The 15,485-nt window shown below is 46.4% G+C and overlaps 1 long non-coding RNA gene across 1 annotated transcript; it reads left to right on the forward strand.

Annotated features, from left to right (window-relative positions):
• The first annotated feature begins 9,547 nt into the window (after window positions 1-9,547).
• Window positions 9,548-13,083, forward strand: LOC119627637 (uncharacterized). Its single transcript, XR_005243832.1, has 2 exons — window positions 9,548-9,778; window positions 12,879-13,083. It is a non-coding gene; the product is annotated as an uncharacterized lncRNA (long non-coding RNA).
• The last annotated feature ends 2,402 nt before the right edge of the window (window positions 13,084-15,485 follow it).

A 15,485-nucleotide genomic window follows, 5' to 3' on the forward strand; every position in this document is an offset into this window, starting at 1 on the left:
AAAGAGAAGCCACCTACCGCAGCCTCAAAGAAATAGCATCGTTATTGCAGGCTTTCTGGAAAGTTCCACTATGATTTGGTTCCACAAAGGCCAACACTGGGGTTTAGGGGAGGAAAGGGGAGAAGGAGGCATTCCGTTGGTCTAGACCCTTTCTGCTCCCACGCTCCAGGGCTGTAGGAACAGTTGTGTGGTTTGCTGACTATGCAGGGCAGCATGGCAGTGGCGGGGTGTGGGGGCAGCTCGGAAGCTATTCACCCCAATGGAGAGCCCGGTCTGCCTGCAGAGGGGCACTGTTTTGGTCATTCTGGCAAAGGCACCTGGTGGGCTCGCCAAGGCAGTCGTTCTATTCCTCTAAGATAACTCTGCCCACTCCCATTTCTGTGCTGTGTCCACAGAGACCCATGTTCCCCAGAATGACATTCTCTCTCAGTAGCTGCTCATGGAACAGTGGAAGGGAAAATCCCTGGTTCCACTTGTAGCCAGGAAGATGGTCTAGCAGTGCACGTTGTTCCAGACTCTTCATCTTTCTCCACTGGATGGCTGTCTTTCAAAATCAGAGCATGCTAGCACCAGGAAGCTGCCTAAACTGCTGAAACTTGCAGAAATTCCCAGCAGCCTTGTAGGTCCTCACTTCTTCCTTTCTGCAGGAGGCATGTAAGGAAGTCCAGTTCATTCAACAGATATTTATGGGTGTTTGCTGCGTACCAGGCACGGCCAAAGCTGAAGGTCCATGGTGGTGAGGCAGTGGGGAGCCCTCTCCTCACTGCCTGGCAGAGATGACAGACCAGGTGTGGAGAGGGCCATGGGAAGGGAATTTCACAACACAACAGCCCTTGAGACTCTGGGGCTCGGCCTCTGCATGCATCCAAGGGATGAATCAGAGGCATCCAGATAATGAGGGGAGACGGACGGAGAGGAACCTGCATGTGCCGTGGCTCAGAGGCAGGCGGCTTGAGGGTAGACCTGCTTGGCTGGGTTCCAAGATGGGAGAAGGCTGGCGTGGGAGCCAGGACCCAGCATTCGGAGCCCTGTAAAACACATGGGTACCACATGTCCCAATTTACCGGTTGCACATCCCAAGTCTGTGACTATTGTTCCACTGTGATTATTGACAACATCCCCCTTGACTCTCAGAAGTGTCCAGGTTGGAGCAACGAACCATACAGACACTCTGGGAAGGATTTTAATAAGCAAGAAGATGACGTGTTTGTGCTTGCTGGTGAAAGAGCACTCAGGCTGCCCTGCAAGAATGGCTCAGAGTTGGGGGTGGGGCGTGGATGGGGAAAAAATGGCCATTGACCGGGGTAACTGCTTTGAGGAAAAATCAGTAATCAGAGCTTTGGGAGGTTCCTAGACACTGGCTGTGAACTGACACTAATTCTAGGGGACCTAAAATGTCACTGGGTTTACCAATATAAGCAGGGGTTTATGGAAGCCAACTGATCTGTGGAGTTCCAGCTTACGTCTCTCCTAAAGTGGGCCCAGCGGGTCCCTGAACCTGTGCTGTGGTTATTCTGCCAGTGCTAGGGGGCATCACTGGAATAGACACACCCATTAGCTGGCAGACGATGGGGAGACAAAAGGGGCTTGTCGGGCAATTTCTGGTTACGGTTGATTACAGTGATTCTGATTCCAGCTGCTGTTCATTTATGCACGGTCCTGGGTTACCTGAGAGTAAGGACTGTCCAGAAGGGGCTGCCTCCCACTTTCAGAATCCCCTTTGGGTCTGGGCTCACTGGTGGACCTGCACAGGCCTTGTGTTAACTGCTTGTTTCTCCTACTTGGGAGCTCCCCCAGCACCTAGCTAAAGGGGCTCCAAAATTATAAAGATACATGGGTTATAAAGATGCATGGGTTATAAAAATGCATGGGTTATAAAGATGCGTGGGTTATAAAGATGCGTGGATTATAAAGATGCGTGGGTTATAAAGATGCGTGGGTTATAGAGATGCGTGGGTTATAGAGATGCGTGGATTATAGAGATGCGTGGGTTATAGAGATGCGTGGATTATAGAGATGCATGGTTATAGAGATGCGTGGGTTATAAAGATGCGTGGGTTATAAAGATGCGTGGATTATAAAGATGCGTGGGTTATAAAGATGCGTGGGTTATAAAGATGCGTGGATTATAAAGATGCGTGGGTTATAAAGATGCGTGGGTTATAAAGATGCATGGGTTATAAAGATGCATGGATTATAAAGATGCGTGGATTATAATGAAGCTTGAACTTGTTGACATCTTCCATAACAGTGAGGGTTGACATGGCCTAGAGCTCCTGCTGCTATTTTATGGGTTGCACCTCTGAAGAGGGTAAGGACTTGGCCTGAACCCACCCTTCCTGCTTTAGAGGGCCTTCCCCACCCTCCATTCAGGTCCCCAAAGCTCCTCATCAATCCTGGTTTTGCAGCCATTTATACCTTGATGTGAATTTCTGTTCTAGCATTTCCATTCCTCTTGGGGGAGGGTATATTTTAGGGATCGCATTTTGTGGTGAAACATTTCAGTGAGACAGGCAGAGACAAGAGATGCTTTTGGGTTGTGCCTGTGATAACATGGATTTCCCTTGCTGTCCTTCTCTGAGGATCATTGAGCCCTTGGCCGTCAGTTCTTCAGGCTGCCCTGGGCGACGGTGGCTGCACCTGCTTCTCTAGGGAGGATCCCAGGGACTTACCTCCCTACATCTGACGTCCCCTCCTTGACTCTGAGTCTCTTTTGATGACAGACACGTTCAGTGAAACCAATTCCCTGTTCAGCCTTCCTGTCATCACCTGTGTGGCTCTTCCAAATGCAGCCTCTGTTTAGCTCATCTGGAAAAACAGTCCCTCCACCCCCACCCCATGTTCCCTCTTCCAAATGAAAATACATGTTTTTTTCATTTTTGAGAAATAGATTTGATATTTGACATATCAAAGAGAGGAGGAAAAGTTTCAATATAATTTCTACTTTACAGTCAGGACAGATTTTATTTTTAATCACATCTTTGTGAGCCTTATTTAGGGGCTTGGCATAATCCATCTGGGGCTACTTCAAGGATTCTTTTTGCTTAAAACCTCCAAGACCTTCCCTCCTTGGGGGAATATTCCCTGCAGGCTTGTAAGTGTCACCTGATCCACTTCAGCACTTAATCCAGCCCACAGCAGATTCAGACAAGCACTGAAAAGACAGTGGTGGGCCCCCATGCTCTGTGAAATTCAACAGAAACACAATACTAAACCTCCAAAAATGTAAGAAAAGCCAGCAAAGAGCAGAGGATCATGACTGCATTTTGCAGTCATCATATATCATGTGTTGATTTGCTTTATTGGTTCATCTTCTGTTACTTACCCCTTCCTTTAATTGTTTTCTGTTTTTATGTCTTTTCAAAAAGCCACTTTCTTTGTAAGATAACAGTAGTCCCCCTTTATCCTCGAGGGATATGTTCAAGACCCCCAGTGGATGCTTGCAACTGTGGAGAGTATGGAACCCTGTGTACACTAAGGTTTTCCTGTACATACCCACGATAAAGTTTAATTGATAACTGAGGCACAATATGAGAGTAAGAACAATGAATAATAATAAAATAGAACAATAACAATATACCACCATAAAAGTTATGTGACTGAATCTCTCTCTCTCTCTCTCTCTCTCTCAATGTCTTATTGTACTGTGCTTACCTATTTTCAGACCCCATTGATCGAGGGTAACTGAAACCACCTCGGAAAGCAAAACTGCAGATGGGGGGGACTACTGTAGATTTATCTTTCTTGGCTTTTAATTTTTTTCTTGTTTAAATTAAAATGCAACTTACATGCAGGAATAGGGTACAGAGTACACAAACCTTAAATGTATAGCTTGAAGATGGTCACATATGTGGACACCCAGAGGGTCCCCCCCCTGCAAACCCTGTATAGGATACTATCCCAGAGATGGCCACACTTCCAATTTTGACTCTCAGTGTATTTGGAAAAACACCAGATTCCTAAATTGTGTTCTTGACATGGATGCCCTGACCTGCCGGTATTGGTTAACCCTGTCCTCTGGACAATCTGCCATGGTCTGAAGCCTTCCTGTGACCTTCTGGGATCCCAGACAGCGGGGCTCACTTGAACGCACCCCATTTTCCAGCCTTCCCAGACTGGCTTCTGACACTTTTTCAAAGTGTCACTTAGTCCTCTCTCAGTTTCTTCTTCAGCAACCTTGGCTCTCACGACTGCTGAGGCAGGACTTCAACGCCAGGCCCCTGCTTAACAGTTCTTGGCCAAACAGTACAATATGATTGATAGGGACCTCAATATGATAGGGACCTCAAGATAGGGACCTCTACCTGCCCATGGCAATCTTCAATTATAACTGGAGTCCGGCTGGGCATGGTGGCTCAGACCTGTAATCCCAGCACTTTCAGAGGCCAAGGTGGGAGGATTGCTTGAGACCAGGAGGAAAAAACCGGGTGTGGTGGGACATGCCTGTGGTCCCAGCTACTTGGGAGGCTGAGGTGGGAGGATTTCTTGAGCTCAGGAGTTCAAGGCTGCAATGAACTGTGATCATCACATCAGTGCTTGGAGAATCTGGATGACAGAGTGAGACCCTGTCTGAAAAGGAAAAAAGAAAAAACGGAAACAGAGAAGTCTGAAGGTGAGAGTCTGAAGATGGACATCCCAACTCCCTAACTCCACTACAGTCGAGACTTTGGGTGTGTCTCTTACTCCCTGCAAACCTCAGATCAGTGATGGCAGATTTGCAGTGTTTGCTACCGCCTTCCTCCTGGCAGACATCACCAGTCCCTCCTTCAGCTCCCTCCTGCCCAGGCTCGAAGAAGCATCTCAATCACCAGTTTTCGGCCTCAGCTGCACGTTGGGATCACATGGGAGCTTTGAAGAAATCCCAGCACCGGGGTCCCACTCCCAAATATTCTGATTCAATTAGCTGGGGGTGCAACCTACGTAGGAGGTTTTTAAAACCCCTCCCCTGGTGATTCTAAAGTATAGTAAAAGTTAAGATCTGTTGTTCCAAATCCTTCTCAAACAAGGCTTCAGGAAGCCACTACCCCAAACAGACGAAATCCGTATCCTTTCTGTTCTAAACCCTGGCTACCCCGTGTGGTTCCGGGACCAGCGACTCTGGCCTCCCTGGTGCTAGTTAGTGATGAGACCCTCAGCCTCATCCAGACTTGCTGAATCTGAATCTGCCCTTTAGTCAGATCCCCAGAGGTTCCGAGCGTGCCGCTGGGCTGGAGGAATTGCAAAGCCCCTCACAGCCCTCACAGTCTGTGACTTCGGCTCCATGAGCCTCCCTCAACCGCGAGTGCGCGGGGGTTTTAAGAGATGATGTTGCTCAGGGACTGACTGTTTTTATTTTAATATGGCCATTTGGCATTTCCCTTTATTTTTTTAAGGTTTGTTGTTAATTAATTAGCAGACATGTTTTCTCTGTATTATCTGTAAACAATTCTCTTAATTCTAATCTCATCCATAAAGCTATTCTCCCCAAAGAACTTGTGACAATTAAAAAAATCTTCATAAACTCCACTTCCCAGTAAAAGTTCATGCAGATTCAAGTCAGAGGCAAAGACCCATCCGTGGGGTCATTGCCCCTGAACTTTGACCTATAGGGTGTTGCCTGAGTGTAGGTTCTTTATGTACCCGAGGGGAGGCTCCTTAATAAGTGACATTGAGGTCTATCAAGATCATCCGATGTGGATAGCCTTCGACTCTCATCACTACTGGGAATTTGTGCCAATGAAATAACCCAAAATATGGTAAAATCTCTACGGGTGAAATATTTCTGTAACAGAAATCAATTTAACAACGTGAATACCCAAGAATAGGGAGGAAGACGGTTTTGTGTTAGAATATTGTTCGCCACTTTAAAATACTTACATAAAGCCACACCGAGGTTCCAACTACGTGTATATGGAAAGAAATTCACAGAAAAAGTTGAGGAGGAAAAAACGTAAGACATTAATCAAAGATGTATAACAGAAAAGAACTCAACCACAATCCTGCCACTCTATTTTTCAAGTTTTTTATATTTGTAAAACATTAATATTTTAATTATGAATGTGTAGATACTTTAAATATAAGAATATATTTAAACTGCCATATATTTGAAGAATATATTCCCTGGTGCCACTGGGAACGGCATGTTTGTTGATATTACGGTAATTTTTCAGTGATTGAAGATTTTATTTAGCCATTAAAGGAAGAAGGTAGGAAGAAAACCTACGGACAATACTGTTTCCTGGTGGCAGAATTTCCTCCGTATATCACCCTGCCAAATCACCGCATCCTGTGATTTGTTTTTTTCTAGCTTTTCTTATTATGGGGTGGCCACCCCATTTTTAAGAGTTATTGCTCTTCACACAATCAAGTATTTTCTTTTTGTTGCCTGAGTTAAATAGGGATGTGATAATCCGTAATTTACTGAGAATTGCAAGCCAGCACTTTGCCCATGTCTGCTGTGCTTTTGCGGACAGGGAAACTAGATCCAGAGAGGGCAAGCTACTTGTCTGAGCAAACACAGCTCGCAGGGGGCAGACGCAGGATTTGAACCAGCTCTCAAGCCCTCACTTGTGTTGCCCAGCCCCCGTGGCAGAGCAGGCGTCCGGCTGTCGGGAGGGCCTCGAGGCCTTGAGTGGAGTGGCTTCAGGGCTGTTTATTGTTCCTGCAGCTCATGGTACAACCATCAACTTCATGTTTGAAGGGTGAGGGCGGAGGCACTTTGAAAAGAGCGGAGGAAAGCATCCAGAGGGGTCTGCCTTTTAACAGACACAATAGAAACCAGAGGGCAGCCAGGGTGGCTGAAAGGCTGGTGGGTGGCCAGCAAGCCAGCCGGGTGTTCTGTGCCACCCTCAGATGACATTGTATATAGGACACAGACTTGGCGGCGGGGCCTGGAGCTGTCTGTGGGGCTCTGCACATGGCCTCCCTGGGAGGGCTGGTGGACCTGGTAATGCATCCCCTTCCTGTGGGCATCTGCGGATCATCTACTGGCTGGGGACAGGTCAGCCGGGCTGAGTCCTGGCTGCTGGGGATCGCACCATACTGCCCTCAGCCACCTTGCCATCCGGGCATTTGAGAACATGGACAGAGTTCTCAGATGGATTCCTGGAGCAAACCCTGCAGTCATGACCTGGTCAGTGAGGGGAATGAATTTTGGTCTGGTGGGCGACCAGATCAGACCACATGCACTGCACTTCATGTTTGCTGGGCATGTCCAATGGGACATGCACTTTTCAGGCCCTATTTTATGCAATCCCAATAAAAAATCCGTGAGGTAGGGACCGTTGCTTTCCCCAATTTACAGAAGCGCAAACTAAGGCTCAGAATGGTTCATTCACCCAGGTGGCAGTCTAGGGTGTGGCCCTGGGCAGTGTGACCTGGGCTCTCACTGCTGATGTTTATCTCCTGTTTTTCCAGCTCTTCCAGCGGACAGCCTGGCTTGGGCTCCTGACTCTAACACTTTGTCACTCTCCAGCAGCCTGGTCTTCAGCGATGGGCTGGCCGCTCTCTGCCTCAGTTTCCTCATCTACAAAACTAAACTAATAATAGTCCCTCCTCCTGGGTGGTTGTGGGGGTCAGATGAGTCTTTCCAATTATGATGATATAACGAGAGTGGAAAACTCCTGGCATCTGGCAATAACTCCATCAAGGTGGTTATTAATACAATTATTATTACTTACTGTCGAGCCTCATCTGTTATGTTCTCCCTTTGTGAAACCGAATCTTCCTTTCCCTCCATCTCCCCTGATGTGAAATGTAGATAATGACAGTCAGCATCAGTGTCACTGAGTGGATGGGACACAAGCCATTGTTTCAAATCTAAGTCTCTGCAAAAACGTCTGGACCAGTGCATTTTTATTCTAAATATTAATTCTGTCTTTAGATGCACTTCCTGGTCCTTATCTGGAGCATGATTCTCTCTGACAATAATCATGTAGCCAACATATTTAAAATTCAACATATTAGACACCCTGGCAGTTGACACAACGAGGGATCTTTTTGTAAATGCTGGTATTTAGTGGTGACACTGGGGGAAAACACTAAGTGAAGCTTAGCGGTTCTCTTGTTATAAAAGAAAAGGAAATTGCCTTCCATTTAGGCTGAAGCAATTTTCGGACAGTGGGAAGGGGTCAGCTCAGTTGTGAGTTCTTTTTCAGATCGTATTGGCTTAGGAGCTGTTACATTCAAGTTGTGACTTCAGAACAAAAGAAATTGAACTTGCGTTTTGCCAAGTTTAAGTTGGTGATGCCTGGTTGCAACAGGTCCCAAGAAGAAGTGGTGTTTGCATTTGGCCCTCGTGATCTCTGTGTTCCTCAATGGGGGCTGTGGTCCATGGTGGGAGACTCAGGGGCCAGGGCAGGAGCAGAGAGCATCCAGATGACCGTGTGTGCCGCCGTCCAACTGGGCTTTCTCATTAACCCGTGGTCACACCGTCCAATTCATCAAAGAAAACTGAAGCAAGGGGACAGAACCAGCACATGCGTGGGTGCAGGCGAACCCCTGGCTTTGCTAATCGGGGTTCTCTTCCCATCTCAATTAGATTCTGCCATCTGAGCAGAAAAACTAAGAGGGAAGCTGGGATTTTCCAGCCAAGCCCGCCTCGCAGGCCCACGCGTGGTCACTCCTAAGCGTCTGGTGTAAACAAGAGTCATTGTCTATTTGGTGGTGGGATTCATCCTCTGAAAGCTTGCTGTGGTATCACCAGGGAAGCTGGAGGGGATTTAAGCCCCTCCGAAATCGAGCTGCAGATGCTGCCTTGAACTGGGCACTGCTGTTTCTTTGCTGGGAAAGGCTTTCTTCCTTGAGTGGCGGATCTCTTCCTTCATCAGAACTATCAAGGTTCTGGTCAGCCAGTTCCTCTCCAAAACCACGGCCATTTTCAGGAGACAAAAGCAGCCTGGGTTTATAAGGGATCACTGAATGGCTTTATGGCATGCTGGGAATTACAGAAGTCAAATCAAACAACATGAAATTGTGCCCTTCTTTTGTGTACATTCATTAGAAGGACTTGGAAAATCAAATAATCAGGTATCGGTATTTGTCTTTTGTACAGAAACAATATTGTAAAAAGGCCCTTCGATGAATTCGTAGATTAAGGCAAGGAGATGCTTACTTAAAATGTCGACAGCCCCCACGGATCTAATATTCCAAACCAAAAATTATATGCAGCACTGATAGTAGATTTTTTCATCCTATCTAAATATGAAAAAGTATTATATGTTATATTGGCATTTCGGCGAAATCTTTCCCTTATAAGGTGTTTGACATAAATAGCTGTATTATGTAACTCTTCGATAGAAGGCATACACACATCTCTTAAAGGTTCCAGCTGCTATTGTTATCACTGGAGGCATAAAATTGGAATCCCAACTTCCAATATCAAATTTTAGCACAAACCCTATAAAATGTATCTTGTCAGAATGTGCCAGAACCGCTAAGCTCTTTGCGGCTGAACAAATCGCAGCCGGTGTCCTTAAAGGTCGAGAATCAACTTGCTGTATCCTCAGGGTTTAGGCAGCAAATTGGTCCCAGTTTTCACCCTGCCGTAGGGCCGGCTGGGGAGGGCAGGGGTTTAGATTAGCCGTGGCCTAGGCCGTCTGACGGGGTGACACGAGCCTGCGGGCCGCGTCCAAGGCCTGGAGATAGGACCAACCGGCAGGAATGTGAGGAATGTTTTTCTTCGGACTCTATCGAGGCACACAGACAGACCATGGGGATTCTGTCTGCAGTGACAGCCTTAACATTTGCCAGAGCCCTGGACGGCTGCAGAAATGGCACTGCCCACCCTGCAAGTGAGAAGGTAACGTTTATTTTTGTATTTTTTTCTCTGTCTCCCATATACAGACTGTAGAAAGACCACCAAGTGTGGACCATTTTTTTTTCCACCATGATGTACAATTCACATTTGTTAATAAAAAAAAAAGTGCCCGAGGTCATCCACCTAGACTTTTTTTTTTTCTTAAACAGGAAACGGGTTTCAGATGTTTATATGTTGAAGAGTAAGGCTACTAATCTGTTTAGCCATTTAGCAGGCCCTGGCTAACTCTCTCGTACCTTTTAATGTTCAGACCCCATAGAATGACATTAATTTTTATCTCTCTTGTTATTTAGAATTAAAAAAAAAAAAAAAAAAAAAAAAAAAACAGAAAAAAGCACTTTCAATAGTCACCTGCTTTTTGGGGACAGCTCCAGTGGAGGTTAAAATAAATGATTCTGGTGGTTTCATTCAGTTGTGCTCTTAGCTGCCCTGGTGGTGTGCGATGGGTTTGAGTATTCAACACTCCCACAATTCTTTAAAATAGAGCATGGTCTCGTGTATTTTCATGTGTCTGTATCCACGAGTGGACATCTGTTGAAGCAACATATTTAGATCAACAGTTAAGGTTCACAAACGCACGTACTTATTCTGTCTATAGCAAGGGTGAGAATTGGTCTCCAGTACTTTTCTTTCAATTTTCTTTGGGTCAGTGTGATGTTTTCCACGTTTCTTTTTAATGTTTGGCTGTGCCAGGTAACAGAGAAAAAGCGTTTCCCAGGGAGCCGATGATCGCTTCAAAGGGCTTCAACTTGATGCTTGGAAATGAAAAATTTTATTTTATTTCTGCCATTTTTTTCTTCATCCCAGGACCAGTGATTTTAAACAGTTGCTGGTGCAAACGCTTCCCTGTTTAGTGTGGCAAATCAATGCTATTTTCACTCTGTTGGGGAGGTTTACATATTTATAGTCCAGGGAGAAAAGAGCACAAACGGGAAGTTTGGATGCTTTTTAAGTGAATTTGTTAGTATTCAAATCATTGGCGTAAAAGACTATTTTAAATGTAGAGTTCAAAGCAGAAGGAATAATATATTATTTGCTAAAACTGGATCAAATGGTTCCCCCTTTTTAACCCACCTGTGTTTGACCAAATGCTTTATGTTTACCCATCTTGCAAGGGTGCAAAAAAACTATTCTGGGAGAATTTCATCAGGGAGAGAAAACCAGCTAAGATGAAATGAGCTCTTAAATTTTCAGCATCAGTATTTTCAGGATCAGTAAAAAAGTTACTTTCAGGATTAGCAAAACATTATTTGCAAAAATTAAACATAGACAAAGAATCATCTTTTACTTCACTACAAGAATCCTCCCCTCACTCTCATGTGTGTGTGTGCGTGTGTGTGTGTGTGTGTGTGTGTGTGTGTGTGTAGAAAGAGTTCTATGAGGCAAAAAATACATTTTCTTGTTTTTTCATCAGAGTACCAGAAGTGGCTGGAGAAAAGATTAGTACAAGTGTAAAAATGGATATGTTAATAAATGTCCAAACTCCTTTAAATGGAGATGAAATGGATATGATAAAACAAATTTAAATTTTTTTTTTTTAAATCAAACAAAAAGGCCATTTTTAGTGTCTTGGGGCATGTTTTAATTTGGCATTCAAATTATGCCAGGCATAGGTCTCAGGGACTCCCCGTGGAAACCCAGTGACAAAACAATAACGCCATCACTTGTGCTGAAAAGTGAGCAAAAATATTAGAATGGTTATCTCGAGAAAGCGGCTCCTGGAAAATGCATCCCTTAAAATGGAAGCACCCAGCAGAGGCTGATCTGTGGGGCTGGGGAGAAATGGAGCAATCACCACCACTCCAGGCTCGTCTGAGAACCCCAAATTCCATTCAGAAAAGAATCGGCTGAGCAAGACCCTTTTGAAAGCCCCAGGGTGCTAAAGGAGCAGAAGGAAAGCCCGGCTTAGCATCCACACGGCCACCAAAGCCCGGAGGACAGGGACTGCCGGGAGGAACTGATCTGATGAGAGGATCGGTGAGAGAGCAGGGCAACTGCACTAAGGGGCCATTTCTCCAACATGGACAGGGCACCGGGGAGCTTGGCTAACATGGTCACTCAGCCTTCCTTTGTGGAATCACAGGAGAGGAGGCTGCTTTGGGCCAGCATTTACAAAAACTGTCTTTTTGGCCCCTGGACCCTGATGAATAGAAAAACTCTGCAGTCTGCAAACCCGCTGCAATCGCTGCATCAGCTTAGGGCCGAGATGCTTCCCAAATGAACACCTGGATGGTGTAAATCACCCTGACGGTAAACACTTCAGGCCAGGACGCAGGCTGCAGGCGGGATGGGGTGGCATCCTCCCACCCGGCCGGGGTCCATAAACCAGGCGCTGGCCCTGCGCTAATAAATGCTCCTTTCACAGCAAAAGACCCCTCCTCCCAGGCTGGGCTCACAGTCCCTGTAGAGAGGGTGCACGGATAACCGACAGCGTTTCTCCCACCCTCACCACCGTCTGACTTACCCCGGGCTGGAATCAGGGAGTGTTGTCAGGCATTTATGCCGTTATGAATGGCTTTACGATACCTCGAGAGGGGGACCAGGGTCACGGGCTTCATGGTGGCTATTTTCTGAAGGTGGCGTGAGAAGATAAAACCAAAATTCAAGGTCTGCTTTTTAAATAGCATTCTAGTAAAATCAGAATAGTAATGACGGGAACCAAAAGATCGATCTGAAATGTTCCTGAGGTTAGTGGGATCTACAGTGGCATTCCCTCTTGTAAAACACATTGAACTAAAATATTAAAATAACTCTCCCTCTTCTTGCTGCTGCCTTAAAATCCTTGACCGCTAATGGATGACCATTTGGTGTAAACAATTCTTATAAAAATCCCCGAACAGGGGAAAAGCAGAGGGTAGGTAGCAGAATATATCTAGAAAAAGAACACCTCCTTGGGAATTTCTTTGCATTCGGATGCTCTACTTTAAAAAATAAAACCTCTCCGTATAATTATCCAGTTAGGAGGAGTCTTTTAAATGATATCTTTTGTCTTCAGCCAGACAGATGTGAGGACACACAATGTAAACGTTATACAGCAGCTTTGGGAGAGGCTTTTTATGGCTCTGTTTCTTTCCACTCACAGTACAGACTCGAGAAATGTAGGGAACTCGAGAGCAGCCATTCGGCCCCAGGATCAACCCAGAACCGAAGAAAAACAACCAAGAGAAATTATTCTTCAGCCTGAAATGAAACCGGGATCAAATGGTTGCTGATCAGAGCACATATTTAAATTGGAAAAGTCAAATTGAGCATTATTAAATAAAGCTTGTTTAATATGTCTCGAACAGCAGATGTCTTTGGAAGAGCATTTTAAACCTGATATTAAAATCTGGCCGAGCGCATGTCCCGAGGCTTCATTGGTGAGCACAGGAATTTGGGTCCTTTTAAGAAGTGCGGTCTTCTCCCTTCACAAGGTATTTTTTTCCCCAATGTATGAAATGAAAGCAGAAAGGTTTTTAGGTAGCTATTTAAAACTGTTCGTGCAACATAATAAATATAAGACAATTGACCCGTGTTTTAATGTTTATTCATAAGACGAAGTGCAGCCCGGCTGTTGCAGTGACGCGGGCGGCTTGCTGGAGCCGAGAACACCCACGTGTGGGGTGATGTTTTCCCACCACAGTGCAGTGAGTTAGCAACTGACCCGTGCTCCCACCAAACCTAAAACCACTCTCTAATGGGCTTTACAGTATTTACATTTTGAATTTTATTTATAGGACACCAGATGTCTATGTTCAAAAGAAAAAAAAAATCATTTGGAATATAAAATCACCCCCCCCTTCCCCACATTCGTTAGCTGAGGAGATATTTGCCTTCCCCCCTGCAATGCGTCAATGCCTTGCAAGCCAGTTCTGAGCTGGGGTTTATGGTCTTCTTGGAGGTTAGGGAGGCGGGAGACTGAGCATTTATTCCTATTTTCTGTGTGACCACGGGCGTGCCTTTGTTTCTGGGACGCGTTTTCTCCTGAGACTCTTTGCATCTCTCAGCGACCACCCTCTTACTCATTAAACTCTTCTGACACAGAGGAATGGAGCTGGGCAGGAGCTCAAAGCCAGACCTTAAGAAAACTCCTTAAGATCTTACCCGAGCCGCAGCGTCCGGCTGTGAGAGCTGGGGCAAGCAGATAACTATGTCTTTCCTCCTTCATCCCTGAAAGTGGTCTTAGAATAAAAGTGCTTCAAAAACACAACTGGATATTTTTATTCACTTCTTTACTGTTTTCTTTGTCAAATAACTTCAGAACATGCAAACCCAACAAGGCACACAGCCCAACAGCCCTCCCCTGACTGATCTGCCTGAAACTGCCAGTCACTTCTCATCTCCAAATCACACAGAAGATTCTACAGATTCATTCCTAACACTGAACCTCTCCCAGGGCCCTCCAGGAAATTGCCTCCCCTCCCCACAACACAGATAGAAGAGCAGTTTATTTTTCAGTCCGGACCCACTCCAGAGGTTCGGCCTGATTCCTTCCTGTAAGTCCTACCGGCCAGCGGTGAGGGCCGCACATGAGATCACGCCGCCGACGGACTTTAAAGCGCCGCAGAGAACGGTGGATAGGGGCTGAGGCCACTGTGGAGCGCTCTCTAGGGCCAGGTGTATTCCAGGTGCATTCTGCATGTCACCTCTGCTCTGTTAACCCCAGAGGTGTCACAGCCCCGCTTCTTAGTGAGGCTCCTGACCACCGTGCATACTGCCTGGAGGGACAGTGGCCCTGAAGAAAGACACTGAAAGCCTAGGGGTTGAGCAGCCACGCCTGGCACCTGGTGGCTCCAAGGGCTCTGGAGAGAATCGCCAGTCCCCAGGCTAAGTTCTGGTTCCCCCAACTTCTAGCTGAATTTCCATATCCACATCCAAAGAAAACAGCCTCAGGATTCCTTCTGTGATTTACTTTGAATGCCCTTATGAGGCCAGAGGGGAAGGTGTAGTGGCAAGTGAGTGAGGACAGAAGCTATGAAAGTCTGAAGCCAGGGTGGGTGGACCCAGTGTTTAATGCCCCTCCCAGGGCCTGGAGGCCAGAGCTGGAGGCCAGAGCTGGAGGCCAGGCTTGAGAAGGGCCTGAGTGCTGCCTCAATTAATCAATAAGAGCCCAGGGAAGCCTGTTTGTTGTTTACACCTCTTGAGCATCAAAGGAGAGAAGCTGAGATGCGGAAGAAGGTCATAGCTGCAGGACTCAGTGTGTTGCTGGCCTGGGACGCCAGGAAGGGAAACCAGAAAGAGGGAGATGAAGGAGGTGAAGATGGGGTTCCGGGCAGGCAGATAAGAAAGACGTGAAGTTGAAAACGCTTTGGGGCTAGAGACCTGGGGAGAGGGGAGAAGTCCTGGTGCTGTTAACAGCCAGGCAGAGCTGAGAAGATGAGGCAGGGTCAGGGGAGTGGGAGGCAAGCAGTGCTCTCTGGAAAGTGCAGGGACGAGGAGAGGCTGGGTGGGTGGCTGAGGGAGGTGGCAGGGATCTGCCCCATTCTCCTGTCACTGGCGCTCACTTCTGCTGCAGAGACCTTTGTCTCCTGCTGTCCCTAGCCCAAAGCTCCCATCCTAGGCCCAGCAGTTCTCATTCCCTAGAGAGTTTTACGGCACAGATGCCCCCCAGGGACTTAGAAGACCCTGAGGGCATGTGACTGCTTTATTTATTATGTATTTATTTTTACCAGCTCCCAGGTAATTCTGTGCACAGCCAGGGATTGAGAAC

The sequence above is a fragment of the Chlorocebus sabaeus genome, chromosome 5 (assembly GCF_047675955.1).
Source record: "Chlorocebus sabaeus isolate Y175 chromosome 5, mChlSab1.0.hap1, whole genome shotgun sequence".
NCBI classification, from domain to species: domain Eukaryota; kingdom Metazoa; phylum Chordata; class Mammalia; order Primates; family Cercopithecidae; genus Chlorocebus; species Chlorocebus sabaeus.